Genomic DNA, 16,569 nt, shown 5'->3' with positions numbered 1-16,569 from the left:
CCCGTATTTTCCCACAAAAACTCTCTCAGTTGTGTATTCGCTTGGCTGAACTACGCGTGATAGCACTCAGGTGCATTCTTAGTTCGCCAGGAACAACTAGTGCTTGGTTGTGTTTGTGGTTTTACTATTATATCCTAGGAAACAGATGACCCAAGAAAACCTCGAAGCACAGCCGGAGGTGGGATGAATCTGTTTCAAGAAAACTGCGTTGAGCGCAGGCCTCGGCATCTTACTCGGTAAATTCTCTTTCTGACTCGACAATCGACTCCCAATTCTGCTACGCACTGCATCGACTCCGCGACTTGGACCACCGGAAGCTTGACAGAACTTGCCCCGCTGGCAGCCTGAGATTATCAACTCAGGTCATCTCGACAGATATGTTAGAATTATTTTTGTATAATTTTAATTCGGCTAATTCCCCAATATTCTCCAGCAACAGATTATCCAACAATCTTGAAACAGACTTGATTCTATTAAGATGGTCACAGAACAAAGTGTTGAGGTGTAACAGACTCAACACATGAAGGTCTCCTCCATCCCGATTGGAATTGTACCAATCAATCACGGGGAAAAGCTAGAGAAATTTAGTGGACTGAACTTTAAAAGGTGGTAGCAGAAGATACTCTTCTACTTGACCACCCTCAATCTGATTCGGTTCTTGACCAAGGACCCTCCCAAGCATGCTGAGGATGCTGATGTGCAAACCATCAGTGCAGTCGAGGCATAGACTCATTCTGAGTTTCTTTGCCTAAACTACATCCTCAACTGTTTTACCGACTCACTATACACTATATATAGCATGAAGAGAATGGCTAAGGAGCTATGGGAGTCCCTGGACAAGAAGTATAAGAAGAATGATGCAGAGGCCAAAAAGTTCATGGTGAGCCAATTCCTGGATTAAAAGATGGTTGACTCCAAGATGGTGATCAACCAAGTCTAAGAGCTTTAGGTGATCTTGCACGAGATCCACTCAGAATGGATGGTTTTGAGTGAAACCTTCCAGGTGACTGTTATCATTGAGAAGTTGTCTCCCGGCTGGAAGGACTTCAAGAACTACCTAAAGCATAAGCAGAAGGAGCTGAATGTGGAGGAACTCATTGTTAGACTTCGCATCAAAGAAGAAAACAAGAGTTTAGAGAGGAAAGTATTCTCTTAGGCTACTGTGAAAGCCAATGTGGTCGGGTATGGTCCAAGCTTGAAATGGAAGAACCCCAAGTCTTTCAAGATGGGACCCAGAAGAGGCATCAGTAAGAAGAAATTTTCTGGAAGTGCTTCAACTGTGACTAAGTGGGTCACAAATCTTCAGAGTGTAGGAAGCCGAAGAAGAAGCAGAAGGCCAACCTGAATGAGGGACGAAATGGATAACCTCTGCACTGTGGTCTCTGAGTTGAACCTGGTGGGTTCAAATCCACGGTAATGGTGGATCAATACTGGAGCCACCAGACATGTGTGCTGCAATAAGGAGCTGGTCCACAACTTCGAAGAAGTCAATGGAGATAAGCTGTTCATGGGGAACTAAAAAACCTCGGACATCATGGGCTAAGGAAAAGTTGTGCTGAAGATGACCTCGGGCAAGCACCTTAATCTGAACAATGTGTTGTATGTTTCAGAGATTCGGAAGACTCTAGTGTTTGGATCACTGCTAAGCAAGCATGGCTTTCGCATTATTTTTGAGTCAGACAAAGTTGTTCTATCTAAGAATAGAATGTTTGTAGGAAGAGACTATGTATTTGATGGGCTATTTAAGCTCAATGTAATGGCGATTAGGACTAAGATAAATAAAAATGATAGCTCTTCCACTTATATGCTTGAGTCTTCGTGTTTGCGGCATGATAGACTATGACATGTTAACTATGATATGTTGCGTAGATTAATAAATATGCAAAGTATATCTACATTCCACCTTGACCCAAAACACAAGTGTGAGATTTGTGTTGAAGTGAAAATGACAAGGTTATCCTTTCAACATATTGAAAGAAGCAACGAGCCACTTGGGCTAATTCACACTAACGTGTGCGACCTCAAAGGTACACCAACATGTGGTGGGAATAAATACTTCATCATTTTTGTAGATAATAACACAAAATACTGTTATGTGTGTCTTCTCAAAAGTAAGGATGAAGCTATAGAGAAATTTGCTCTCTATAAGAATGAGGTTGAAAACCAGCTTAATAGAAAGATTAAGGTGGTTCGAAGTGATCAAGGTGGTGAATATATATCATCGTTCACTGAGTTGTGTGTTGAACATGGGATCAGACACAAAATTATAGCTCCTTATACTCCTCAGCAAAATGGAGTTGCTGAGCGAAATAATCAAACTCTAAAGGAGATGATGAATGGTCTTCTATTGAGCTCTGGACTGGTAGAATTCATGTGGGGGAAGTTATGTTGACAGCTAATTATCTTTTAAATAAGGTGCCCCAAAAGAAAATAGATAAGAGCCCTTATGAGTTATGGAATGGAAGACAACCATCCTATAAATATTTATGAATGTGGGGGTGTCTTGCCAAAGTTTTAGTGTCTGATCAGAAAAAGATTAAGATAGGACCAAAGAATGTTGATTGCATATTCATTGGATATGCACAGAACAGTAGTGTGTATCGATTTATTGTGTATGAATCATAAATATCGGATATACACAAGAATTCGATAATAGAATCAAGAAATGTCTTATTCTTCGAGCATGTGTTTCTGTATAAGACCCTAGAGGATGTTAGCTCCTCAAAGCGTACATATGAAACACAAGGTGAAGATGATGATGAGGAACCAGTGGAGGTTGAGCTTAGACGGAGCAAAAGAACTCGGGTAGAAAAATCCTATGGATCAGATTTTATCACTTTTATATTGGAAAGTGAATCCTAAAGTTACTCAGAAGTTGTAGGCTCTTTTGATAGACCTCACTAGAGAGAGACAATTGTTGGTGCGGGAAGTATCCGACGATCGAACCTATATTTTGATTATGTCAAAGGGTTCAAAATTAAGGTGTTTTGTTTTCTAATATATTGAACAAGTTTGCAGGAAAGTCCTAAGGTTTCTTAGGCAAAAGTCCTAGCTGAGGTTAGGCAAGTGAAAAACCCTAGAGGTGGTAACCCTAGGTCATAGGGGGTGGTAACCCTAGGTCATAGGGGGTGGTAACCCTATGCGGAAAGTCTTGGCGGGTCGAGAGCTTCAGGCAAAAGTCCTAGGGGGTGGTAACCCTAGGTGGAAAGTCCTGGTGTCGCGAACCAGGTGGAAGACTGGACGGGCTGGGAAGCGAAAGTCCAGCAGAAAGTCCGAAAGCTTCGAACGGTGAGCAAAAGTTCAGTCGATCTGGAGGATCGCACTGGCAACAGGTAAATCTCCTGAGTGGAGTAGGTGAGGACGCGTTCCCCGTAGAGGGAATAGTAGGCATCGGGTCGACCTAGGGTTTCCAGTTGGAAATCCGAAGTCAGACCCGGACAGTCCGATGACTGTCGACTATCATTTTTTATATCGTTTCTATGCTAACTTTGTTTTGCAGGGTATGTGTTTGGGACTAACACATTTTGCAGGAACAAAGAAGCAACTTTGGCCTAGATGAACAGTGTCCGAGGCGCCTCCATGGGGCTTGGAGGCGCCTCGGGTGCAAGCCTAAGCCAGCTGTCCAGAGGAGCTGGAGGCACCTCGAATGAAGCTGGAGGCGCCTTGGACCAGGGCTTGAAGACGCCTTAAGGAGGCTTGAAGGCGCCTTAAACCTGATAAGGTGCGACCAGGTTTGCGCTGATCCACCCGTGCGACTTGGCGGCCTGGAGGCGCCTTGGACAGGCTTGGAGGCGCCTCCAGCACAGTATAAAAGAGGGGTCGAGGCAGCAGCTCAAAACAACAACTTCCGAGCAATCCTAACGCTACAAGCTACTAACGAGACGATCCCGAAGTGCTGCAACATCATCCCGACGACCTGGAGCTTCAGCTTTCATTTCTTTGTTGTCGGTATTAAGTTAATTACTATTTTTCTCTGTACTTAGCTTGTAATATATTTTCGAGATTATAAGTGTTGCCCAACGTAAACGCTCAACGAGCGTGGGCCTTGGAGTAGGAGTCGCTCAAGGCTCCGAACCAAGTAAACTCCTCGTGTCTCTGTGTGTGATATTCTCTTTACTATTTTCCGTTGCGTTTATTATCTCGATTACTTTTACGATTCTGGAACGAACGAAATAGCCACGAGCACTATTCACCCCCTCTAGTGCTTTCGATTCAACAATTGGTATCAGAGCAGGGTCGCGTTGATTTGTTGTAACCACCAATCACGCAAACTTTTTCGTGGTGTTTTCGATTTTACGGAGTCAATTAGAATCCAGCTTAATAGCTATGTTCTAATTTTTTTTTTTCAAATCGGCTTTAGCTCGAAGTTGGTGCAACACCACTCGAGCTCGTAATCTTAACTCTATATCCTTCTCTTGCACTACTAATCCAAGATTAAGTCCTGGGACAAGTTTTTTTGTTTATTTGTGTGCTAGATCATAAATGACATTCCAAGAAGGATTTTGCACCGTCCGCCCACCACTCTTTTCTGGCGAGGACTTTGGATATTGGAAGAACCGGATGGAATACCACCTCAAGACGCAAGTCGAAATGTGGATCATTATCCAGACCGGACTCGAGCTTCCACGTGACGGCACCGGAAAACTTATCTCATGCATCAACTGGGATTCTAGCACAATGAAAAAAGTTGAAGCCGATGCCAAAGCGACCAGCATGCTACAATGCGGCCTAACCAATGAAGAACTGAACCACATCGGCCCCTTCGCAAGTGCAAAAGAGTTGTGGCAAAAACTGATTGAGCTACACGAAGATAACTCCAATGCGAAAGTAAGTAAGCACAATTTAATAGATAAATCATTTGAACAGACTAATACTACTCTGGTCGAGGAAGGTGTTGTGTTAGTTGCAGGTACAATCAAGACTAAGGAAGCTAGAAAGAAGAAGGTGTTGCAGGCGACGTGGGATGAGTCATCCTCCGAAAATTCCGATGAAGAGCTCGAACAAACGAGCTTCCTAGCTCTACCGATACAAGCAAATATTGTCGAAACCGAGATCGAGTCTGAATCCGAGATCGAGAGCGAATCAGAAACCGAGTCCGAGCGAAGCCACGGATTCGTATCCGTTTCCGAAGAACCAAAACCCACTGTAAGCTCTGTAATATCTGGTATTAACATAGATACCCTAGAAAATGTACAAAACTTAGTACCTTACTTATTAAAAAAGTTAGCTAAATCCAACGTTCGGGTCAAGTCACTCCAAAAGGAGGTAACAGCCCTTAAGGAAGCGACTAACTTGAGTTCTTTAACTGAGCCAGTTCAAATTGGAAACTCAACTCAAGTCGAACAACTTGAGGAAGAAAATTCCAATTTGAAAACTCAAATTAAAGAACTCAAGGACACGTTGGAACGGTTCACCTTGGGTTCCAAGAATCTGGATCTGATTCTTGGAAAACAGCGAGTCGTTTACAACAAATCCGGACTTGGATTTAAAACTAAAAGAAAATATAAATCATACCTATCTCTAGTAAATAGAAATAATAGAAACATAATTCAAGCATGGGTCCCCAAGTCAAACTTGGTTAATCAAGTTGGACCTGGTCACTATTGGGTCCCCAAGGATCAGATCCATTTCCTTGATAGACCATATCGAGGCTATGATCCAGGGGGAGCTAATAGAAAAATTATCTCAATAAATAGATAAAATTGATTGATGCTTGTTTATTTATTTTCCTTGCAATATACATGCTTAGACTAGGATAGCTTAAGGATCTAGGCGTAATTTACACTTGCTAGTTAAATCTAGGAGTTTCATAAAGAAAATTAAATATATATTTCTTTGAGCGATTCTGTCTAGGAAGGGGTAGATGATCTCATTACCAAGAAGGCCTAGAGTCTCGCCCTGACCTGAGAATCAATCATGGAAAGATACATTTAATTGACTAATTAAAAAACCTAAGTTCAACTCAAATGTAAATTAATCCTTAGAAATAAGCTAAATTAAAGATAATCATCTCACAAAATTACTTAAGATTACCTGATTGATAATTTAGAATCGGGTGAGATGGATCTAGGTTCAAATTGTTCAAAATTTAAGCAAATTTAATTAAAATCAACTAAACCCAATCAACCTTTATTTTAAAATTCTTTGAAAATCAATTTCAAAATTATTTAAAATTCTTTTAAAATCAATTTCAAAATTATTTAAAATTCTTTCAAAACTTAATATCAAAATCATTTTAAAAATCATTTAAAATCAATTTCAAAATTATTTAAAAATCTTTCAAAACTCAATTTCAAAATCATTTTAAAAATATTTTAAACTCAATTTCAAAATTATTTAAAAATATTTTAAAACTCAATTTCAAAATTATTTAAAAAATCTTTCAAAACTCAATTTCAAAATCATTTTAAAAACATTTTAAAAATCAATTTCACAATTATTTAAAAATCTTTTGAAAATCAATTTCAAAATTATTTAAAAATCTTTTGAAAATCAATTTCAAAATCATTTTAAAAATCTTTTAAACTCAATTTCAAAATTATTTAAAAATATTTTAAAACTCAATTTCAAAATTATTTAAAAATATTTCAAAACTTAATTTCAAAATTATTTTAAAAATATTTTAAAACTCAATTTCAAAATTATTTTAAAACTCAATTTCAAAATTATTTAAAAATCTTTCAAAACTCAATTTCAAAATCATTTTAAAAATCTTTTAAAATCAATTTCAAAATTATTTAAAAATCTTTTGAAAATCAATTTCAAAATTATTTAAAAATCTTTCAAAACTCAATTTCAAAATCATTTAAAAAATATTTTAAACTCAATTTTAAGATTATTTAAAAATCTTTTGGAAATCAATTTCAAAACTATTTAAAAATCTTTTGAAAATCAATTTCAAAATCATTTTAAAAATCTTTCAAAAATCAATTTCAAAATTATTTAAAAATCTTTTGAAAATCAATTTCAATTTCAAAATTATTTAAAAATCTTTTAAAAATCTTTTAAAAATCAACTTCAAAATTATTTTAAAATATTTTAAAAATCAATTTCAAAATTATTTAAAAAACTTTTTAAAATCAATTTCAAAATTATTAATAAATCTTTTTAAAATCATTTTAAAAATCCTTTGAAAAATATTTTGAAAAATCATTTTAGAAATTCTTTAAAAAAATATTTTAAAAATCATTTTAAAAATCCTTAAAAAAATATTTTGAAAAATCATTTCAAAAATCCTTTTAAAATTCAAAATTCGTAGAAAAAAAAATTATTTGAAAATCATTTAAAAATCATTTCAAATTAATTTCAAAACCTTTGAAAAGTTAACTTCAAAATTACTTAAAACGGTTAATTAATTTCAAAATATTATTCAATTAATTTCAAAATCTTAATAAGTTTAAAGGGGTTTAAAATATCTTTAATTCTCAAATCATATTATCAAATTATGATTGCAAATGTTAACTCCAATTAATTTTTAATATATTCTCAAAAGTTTAATATTTACTCATTTGAAATTCAAACTTATATTTTCAATATTTTTTGACAAAATTAACTTTATCTCACACTCACTCATAGCTGAACATGCCTGAAAATCTAAAATGGGTGAGATGAAAAATTAGGAAAAATATAAAAGACCTATTATATTTTGGACTCTAGGACCATAGGGATTCATTTTTACATTAATTATAGGGGAGTGAACGGAGTTAAGCTAATTATCAAGTAACTTTTGAAAAGGTTTTCAAATTTAGCTAAGTTTTTTTAAACTTAGTTTTTCAAATTTAATTAAATATTTTTCGAAAAACTTTTCAAATTTAACTTAGTATTAAATGGTCTTTCAAAATTATCTCAAATTTGGTTATATTTTTGTTAAAATCGTTTTCTAACTTAAAAAGTTAACTAAATATTTTTTCGAAAGCTTTTCAAATTTAATTAAGTATCTTTAGAACAACTTTAACTAAGTTTTCTTCAAAACTATTTCAAATTTGACTAAGTTTTCTTTGAAAAATCAAGTTAAAATACTTTTGAAAATATTTTGACTATGTTATCTATCCGTAAATTAAGTATTTTTCAAGCTTAATCAAGTTTTCGTTAAACTAAAATTGTGTTCTAAACTTAGCTATCCGGCAAAGTGCTCTTTCAACGCAATCATTTTAAAAGCTAAAAATATAGCTAAGTTGATTTTTTAGAAAAAAAAAATATATGCTACCTTTCAGGGGGAGTTTAAAATCGAATATTTGTTTTTTCTCTTTTCCTAGTATTCTTTTTTATTTATGTCAAAGGGGGAGAGAGAAAAGTTAAGTAAATTAAGAGTAAACTTAAACATAATCAAAGGGGAAGCATAAAGTTTTTTTGTTATTTATGCTCATGTTTAAGTTTCTGTACTTACTGTCATATTTTTTCTCTACTTAACTTTGAACCGTGTTGCTATAATCAAAAAGGAGGAGATGGTTGGTGCGGGAAGCATCCGACGATCAAACCTATATTTTGATTATGTCAAAAGGTTCAAAGTTAAGGTGTTTTATTTTCTAATATGTTGAACAAGTTTGCAGGAAAGTCCTAAGGTTTCTTAGGCAAAAGTCCTAGCTGCGGTTAGGCAAGTGGAAAACCCTAGGGGGTGGTAACCTTAGGTCATAGGGGGTGGTAACCCTATGCGAAAAGTCTTGGCGGGTCGAGAGCTTCAGGCAAAAGTCCTAGGGGGTGGTAACCCTAGGTGGAAAGTCCTGGTGTCGCGAACCAGGTGGAAGACTGGACGGACCGGGAAGCAAAAGTCCAGCAGAAAGTCCGGAAGCTTCGAACGGTGAGCAAAAGTCCAGTCGATCTGGAGGATCGCACTGGCAACAGGTAAATCTCCTGAGTGGAGTAGGTGAGGACGCGTTCCCCGTAGAGGGAACAGTAGGCGTCGGGTCGACCTAGGGTTTCCGGTTAGAAATCCGAAGTCAGACCCGGACAGTCCGATGACTGTCGACTATCATTTGTTATATCGTTTCTATGCTAACTTTGTTTTGCAGGGCATGTGTTTGGGACTAACACATTTTGCAGGAACAAAGAAGCAACTTTGGCCTCGGATGAACAGTGTCCGAGGCGCCTCCATGGGGCTTGGAAGCTCCTCGGGTGCAAGCCGAAGCCAGCTGTCCAGAGGAGCTGGAGGCGCCTTGGACCAGGGCTTGAAGGCACCTTGAGGAGGCTTGAAGGCGCCTTAAACCTGATAAGGTGTGACCAGGTTTACGCTGATCCACCCGTGCGACTCGGCGGCCTGGAGGCGCCTTGGACAGGCTTGGAGGCACCTCCAGCACAGTATAAAAGAGGGGTCGAGGCAACATCTCAAAACAACAACTTCCGAGCAATCTTAACGCTACAAGCTACTAACGAGACGATCTCGAAGTGCTGCAACATCATCCCGATGACCTGGAGCTTCAGCATTCATTTCTTTATTGTCGGTATTAAGTTAATTACTATTTTTCTCTGTACTTAGCTTGTAATATATTTTCGAGATTATAAGTGTTGCCCAACATACACGCTCAACGAGCGTGAGCCTTGGAGTAGGAGTCGCTCAAGGCTCCGAACCAAGTAAACTCCTCGTGTCTCTGTGTGTGATATTCTCTTTACTATTTTCCGTTGCGTTTATTATCTCGATTAGTTTTACGATTCCGAAACGAACGAAATAGCCACGAGCGCTATTCACCCCCCTCTAGCGCTTTCGATCCAACAACAATTACATCTAAGATAGACTCTATCTTGAAAAATCACACTTGGGAACTTGTGGATCTTCCTCCTGGAAGTAAACCACTAGATTACAAGTGGATCTTCAAGAAGAAAATGAAATCAGATGGAACAATTCATAAGTATAAGATAAGATTGGTAATCAAAGGATACCAACAATGAGAAGACCTCGATTACTTTGATACGTATTCTCCGATATCGAGAATAACTTTCATCAGAGTATTATTGGCTATTACCGCTCTATGAAATCTCGAAATACCTTATATGGATATAAAGAATGCCTTTCTAAACGGAGATTTAGAAGAGAAAATCTACATGGAGCAACCTGAGGGGTTTTCTGTGCCGAGATAGAAAAATAAGGTATATAAATTGGTGAAGTGATTATATGGCTTGAAACAAGTACCAAAGTAGTGACATGAGAAATTTGATAATACTACGAAGGAATGTGGATTTAAAATTAATGAATGTGATAAATGTGTCTACATGAAAGTCACAGAGAATGACTACATCATCTTGTGCATATATGTAGATGACATACTTGTCATTAGGAGTAATAATAAGATAATCAAATTCACTAAAGATATGTTAAACTCAAGATTTGATATGAAAGACATGGGTCTAACTGATGTGATTCTAGGAATCAAAATTCTTAGAACGACAGAAAGACTTGTTCTTAGTCAGTCTCATTACGTGGATAAGATTCTTGAGAAATTCACCAAGGCCGATACTACGTTGGCACGAATACCGATAGATACGAGTCAACATCTATCGAAAAATTGATGTGAAAGTGTCTCTTAGATAGAGTACTCTCGAGTGATTAGAAGTTTGATATACCTGATGAATTGTAAACGACCAGACTTGGCCTACACAGTAAGTAAACTGAGTAGATACACGAGTAATCCCGGTGTTGAGCAGTAAAAAGGGATAACAAGAGTACTAAGGTACTTGAGATATACTCGTGAATATGTATTGCATTATACGAGATATCCTATTGTGATCAAAGGATACAGCGATACGAGTTGGATATCTGACGTAAAAGACTCTAAGTCTATGAGTGGATATGTCACTACAACAAAAACTGCAAACGACAACGGATATTATCCGTTGTCGTAGGGTTAAAAAACCGTTGTAACTGAGGGTGTTGTAGAATGTATTGTCCTACGACAACGGTTTTGAATCCGTTGTCTTTGTAGACATTTGACAACGGTTTTTATCCGTTGTTGTTTATATGCCCAAAATTTGGCTACGAAGGATACGACAACGTTTTAAAACCGTTGTGGTAGATAATTTTAACAACAGAAATAAACCGTTGTGGTAGACATTTTTTACAACAGATATAAACTGTTGTGGTAGATAATATTTGACACATTTATTTTTTTTACAACAGTTTTAATATATTTTACAACGGATAAAACCGTTGTCTTTTATCACTTTTTTAAAAAAAAAATTGTTGTGGTTTACCTAGTTTTTACAACATTTTTAACTGTTGTCTTTAATGTTCATTAATACCAAACAACCAATCTTATTTTACTATAAGAAAACCACCAATGCAAAACTAAATATTTACTACATTAAATCCAAAATAAACATCCGTATATAATTCATCTTGTAGCCACATATACAAAAATATACAAAATGAGTTGTTACTCATCAAAATACACATGTTTTTCATTACTCTCCATATACATTAAATCACATGTTTTCCATTTGCTGTTCTCCATATGGCTTTTAATTTACAAATTAGCAAGGCAAGCTACATCCTAACAAAGCTCACTTCTTGCATCAAAAAAACTCAAGCCTCACGAATTGCCCGACCTGCAAGAGAAATTTTAACAAAACTTATCAAATTCCAGAATTCCAAAAGGAGAATGTAATTAACCAATCTGTAGTGCATTGAAGGCAAAAACAAACCAAATGAAGGAAACAAAAAGAGGTGTTTATTAGAGAATAACAGTACATGGAATCTACTAGGAGCAGTGATACCAAGCTTAGCATAGTTTATTAAATAATTAGCACTACATGCAGCTAACATTATTTAAGTGAACTATCATCCAAGATCAATAGAATCCATGCAAAGCACATTACATCCATTAACATCTTGAAACAAAATATTCATGCAATTTTCTGTGCCATTTTCCAGACTGCATTACCTTTGAGACCTGGTAGGTATAATATGCTTTTCCATTTTGCAAGTAACAAGTTGCCAGGAGCTGCAAATTGACATAAGGAGAGTACAAACAAGAAAAAATAATAAATTATAGGAGGAAAAACATGATTAAGTCATGGCATATAGACGAAAATCATAAGGAGAGTACAAACAAGAAATTTGTAGAGCAACTCATAAGATACAAAAAGGTCATCATCTAACAATTCACAAGGAGATAACTTCCACATTGTCAGTCCTTGCATAATTCAAAAAAACTAAATAATCTACTCACACAACCCAGCCATTATTAATTTTGGACCACAAAGAGAGGCAATAAATAAGGGAAATGTCAGCTAATTCTGCTCATGGTAGAAATGCAAGAATGAAGTATTGAGCAAAGGAGATAGCTAGCTGTGAACAAACAAATTATTAGCACTAAGGAATCAAAATCAATAAGTCATGGAGTCACAAACAAAGTGTTCAACCATCTTTTGAAGTCTAGTAATTTATACCTAGTAATGAATATAGTATAGTACGCAATCCGCCCATTCGGATCGCACTTCGTCAATTTCTTCATTGGAGTAAATTGTTTTCATGAACTGTTAACAAACCCAGATTATATTAGTAAAAAAAATCAGTAATGAAGAAGCAAAGTCAAATAAAAGAAATTATTTGAGAAAATTGAGAATATGTCAAATATTACCATTGACAACTACTCACATTAAAATCCAAATTCAAAAGAAAAAAAACTACATCAAAGAAAAAAGGGAGAAAAAAACAAACGAAATTGTCCCTTCTTATTCCCCTTCACTCTGAATCCGAGTTCATACTCTCCATTCCCTTCAACCCTCTTCGCCTCTTCTTCTTCTGTTCAAAACCAATAAATAGATACTAAATAAATGTTTCTCAATAGAAAATATAATACCGATGTAATTGCTAGAATAGATATAGATATTTCAAGGTGATCAAGAGGGGAAAAATGAACAATAATTAGAGAGCGAGCCACTGCACCAATGGAACATAACATACGTGGACCCGCTCGAAAGGGCCAACAAAGACATGCTGCATTAAAGACATGCAACAATGAAGGAAAACCAAGGAATATTGTCAAAATTAATAATAGAAGGAAATGATCGAATACTATCATGCAGCACAGCAGCAGTGAAAGCAATCAAAAAAGGTAGAGAATGTTAAAAATTAAGATGAAACAAATATCAGAGCATGAAATTTTAAAGAATGGAAGCAAGTGGACAGAAATGGATACCTTCCTCGTGCATGTCTTCTCCCTCACTTCATACCTTGCCCTTGTCAAATCTGTTAGCCACATACCTGGATAACAGTACTGGGATCCAAATTCACAACAATTAGGAAAATAAAGTTTGAATTTTGAGAAGAAAATGAGCAACAAGTTGTGATTTTGCTGAATCCAAAGAATGGAAGAATGTGGAAGTAGTGTGACCAACACTTACCTGATAGTCCAAAGAAGAGGGCAACATCACCATCTTTGCCCATATTGTTGCTAGAGTGCTGGGAGAGAATATTTCTTTTAGGCATTAGATAGTGCATCACACCAAACAAACCTTCTTCATCTCCCCGGCATACTGTGTGTCAAGGATGACCATTTCTTTCCTATCAAGATTAAGATCAATGCTGGTGGAGGTAGTCATGTAGTGTGTGTATCGATTACATGGAAACTAGCCAACATTGTAAATTGTGAAGCAAAAGAGATCCGTTTCAGCCCAAGGCAATAGTGCATTACGTATTCTAGTTGTAAATCGGACCAGAATTTCAATAACAACAGTAACAACAACAATGGCAAGTCTTGTATAACCAGTAAACCTCTTTGGGCGGATCAAAACTTCATCAAGAAAAAAAAAAGAGGAAAGGAAAGATATTTAGAAATTTAGTAGAAGGAAAAAAGGATTTCTTAGAGAAAAAATATTCCAATGTAATGGCATCATTTGGCTCAAATATACCAACATGATCTGCATATAGAAAGTTTCCAAACTGATGTAGATCCAATTACTGATAATTTCAACAACTGATATATAAAAATTAGCATGGAAGAAAGAAATGCAATCATTAGCAAATCTTGCAGAAAAGCATAGAAACAGGGATGATGCTTGTGCCACTATCTAGCAAGTAGCACCTAAATTCGAAAAAAAACGAATAATGGACAAGTTCAGTTGCATGTCGCATTCGATCAAATGCGATGTTTCCACTTTATTGACAATTCTATGAAAACTAAAATAGAATGGAGCTCGACAACACTATACATATAAATATAAAGATCAAAGTTTCTGAATGGATAAGTGTGAGAGGGTGAAGTGTAACGAAATTTCAAGATTTTGCAGGCAAATCTTGCTGATATGCTAGAGAAATGAATTTACCTTGTTGGAAGATGAGCTTTACATGAAAATGTAGTTCTAGCATCTCTAAGCAATTTCCACCACCTTCGAAGAAGACAGTGGAATAAGGTAGTCTATCTCTGTTTTAAATCCCATGCTCAAAATGCATAGTTTGAAATGCTATAGATGCCTCAATGAAACACTCCATATGACTAGGAACTCGGTGATTGAAAGGTTTCAATTGGTAATCTTCACAAATAAAAATAATTTGGGTTTTTCTTCCAATTCTTCAGGCGTAGGACGGATGCACCTGCGATCCTTCCAATTATTTCTTACAAAAGAGAGTTTTTCTTCTTCTAATTTACATGTTTTCCCTTGGCATTAAGGAGAGAAAGAGGAGCTAGTTATCTCACTAACACTAATATATGCATATGTATGATCCAGCCTGCTACTAACACAACTATGATTCACTACTAGAGATCAACAGAACCAACGCAAAGATGACTTATCTGGATAACTGTCGAACTGTAGAATTGAAGAGCATCTTTAGCATTCTTATTAGTAGTATTTTCACTTACATGTTGTGCATGAACAGGGAATGATAGGCCCTTGCAGAGACAATTTGAACTTTGATTCGATGCTCGGGATCCCAGTTGAGGAATTGGTCATTCACAAATACCTTGTATCATTCAGATGACATATTAGGATCTATGAGGAATTACATCAAACACTTGATGTGCATATGTACCTTATTAGGATCTATGAGGAATTACATCAAACACTTGATGTGCATATGTACCTTATCCAAAGAGTTGAGGTAATCGACAGCCCTCTCCCTGTGCACTAGGAAGGTGTGCTCATCCATCTCTATGTTCGGTGAGCCTCTGCATGAATAGTGAACATACATATTGAGAAGGAACCATCAATGGAAGGATCATGAATTAGTTGTGTGGACTTACTTTCCCCACCAAAGCTCATTGGCAGTGGTTTCATCCTTGACAACGCGCTTGTCCCTCGGCGAACGGCCAGTCTTCGCGCCGGACAAGGTAGCCAAGGCTCCGGTCGATGTTATGAATGATCCATATTCATGTTTTATGGCTTGCTCGTAGAGTTCTACAAGGAATTCGTGATTCTTTCAATGAGAATGAAATGTGATGATTTGAGTGATGAAGAGGAGATGAGAGCAGATATCGACCGGGGAGAGGTTGTAGAGGACATGGGTAAACTTGAGGGCGTTGTTGCTGACGCTGATGGTCGGCGTCAAGTAGTGGTGGTGCTCGGCGCCGACCTCTTCTTCTGCAGGGAGTGCAGTTCGTCGATGGTCTTCGCCTTCACCGGTGGTGCGCTGTCGTCATGGCAGATCTCGTTCTCTGGTTTCTCCCTCCCGTGCGTCTGGATCTTCGGCAGCCCATTGGAGAACGCCTCCGCTCACCAGGAAACGAGAAGGAGAACAACGTCGTATGAGGAGAGGGAAAGATAAATGGCTTAGGTTTGGGAACGCGAAAACACGGTGCCGAAAAGAAAACAGCGAGGGAAAGGAAAAAATCGAAGGGGGGAAATGACCAAATTCAATTACAACGATTTTTTCAAAACTGTTGTCGTAGCCGCTAAAAATTTGGATAAAGACAACGGTTTATAAAACCGTTGTAAAAAGTGTTGTCGTTTTAAAAAAAAAATCGCTCAACGACAACAGTTTTGCCAAAACCGTTGTCTTTTATATTTAATGGGGAGTTCAAAGACAACGGTTTTGGCAAAAACCGTTGTCTTTGAGCAAATACGCAACGCTTTCTCTTAAAACCGTTGTCGTAGGGGTGTTGTCGTTTGCAGTTTTTGTTGTAGTGTGTATTTACTCTTGGAGGTGCAGCCATATCCTAGAAATCTCCTAAGCAAACGGTAATAACCAGATCTACGATAGAATCTGAGTTTGTAACTCTTGACAAATACAGTGAAGAGGATGAATGATTACGACAATTTTTAGAAGATATTCCACGATGGCCGAAACATGTACCAGTAATTTGCATACATTGCGATAATCAATCATCAATCGGTCGGGCACAGAGCCATATGTATAATGGTAAGTCAAGCATACACATCGTAGACATAATACCATTAGATAACTACTCTCAACGGGAGTTATCACTGTTAACTATGTGAAGTCAAAGGATAACCTAGTGGATCCGCTAACCAAGGGGTTAAACAGAGAGTTAGTTGCGAGCACATCACGAGGAATGGGCTTGATGTCGTTGTCAGCGATCAGTGTAGAGGACACCCAACCTATGCTGACTAGAGATCTCAAGAATTAGGTTCAAAGGGGCGACTAATTTGCTCTGACTAGACACATTGTGGGGGGAACGA

The 16,569-nt window shown here is 37.0% G+C and overlaps 1 long non-coding RNA gene across 1 annotated transcript; it reads right to left on the bottom strand.

Moving 5' to 3' along the window:
* Window positions 1-14,500: 14,500 nt before the first annotated feature.
* On the bottom strand, window positions 14,501-15,054 carry LOC122054145. Its single transcript, XR_006132581.1, has 3 exons — window positions 15,014-15,054; window positions 14,793-14,893; window positions 14,501-14,524 (listed from the first exon to the last, which is right to left on the bottom strand). It is a non-coding gene; the product is annotated as an uncharacterized LOC122054145 (long non-coding RNA).
* Between the last annotated feature and the right edge of the window lie 1,515 nt (window positions 15,055-16,569).

Source organism: Zingiber officinale, chromosome 3A (assembly GCF_018446385.1).
Source record: "Zingiber officinale cultivar Zhangliang chromosome 3A, Zo_v1.1, whole genome shotgun sequence".
Lineage (NCBI taxonomy): Eukaryota > Viridiplantae > Streptophyta > Magnoliopsida > Zingiberales > Zingiberaceae > Zingiber > Zingiber officinale.
This window is presented reverse-complemented; position numbering and strand designations above follow the sequence as displayed.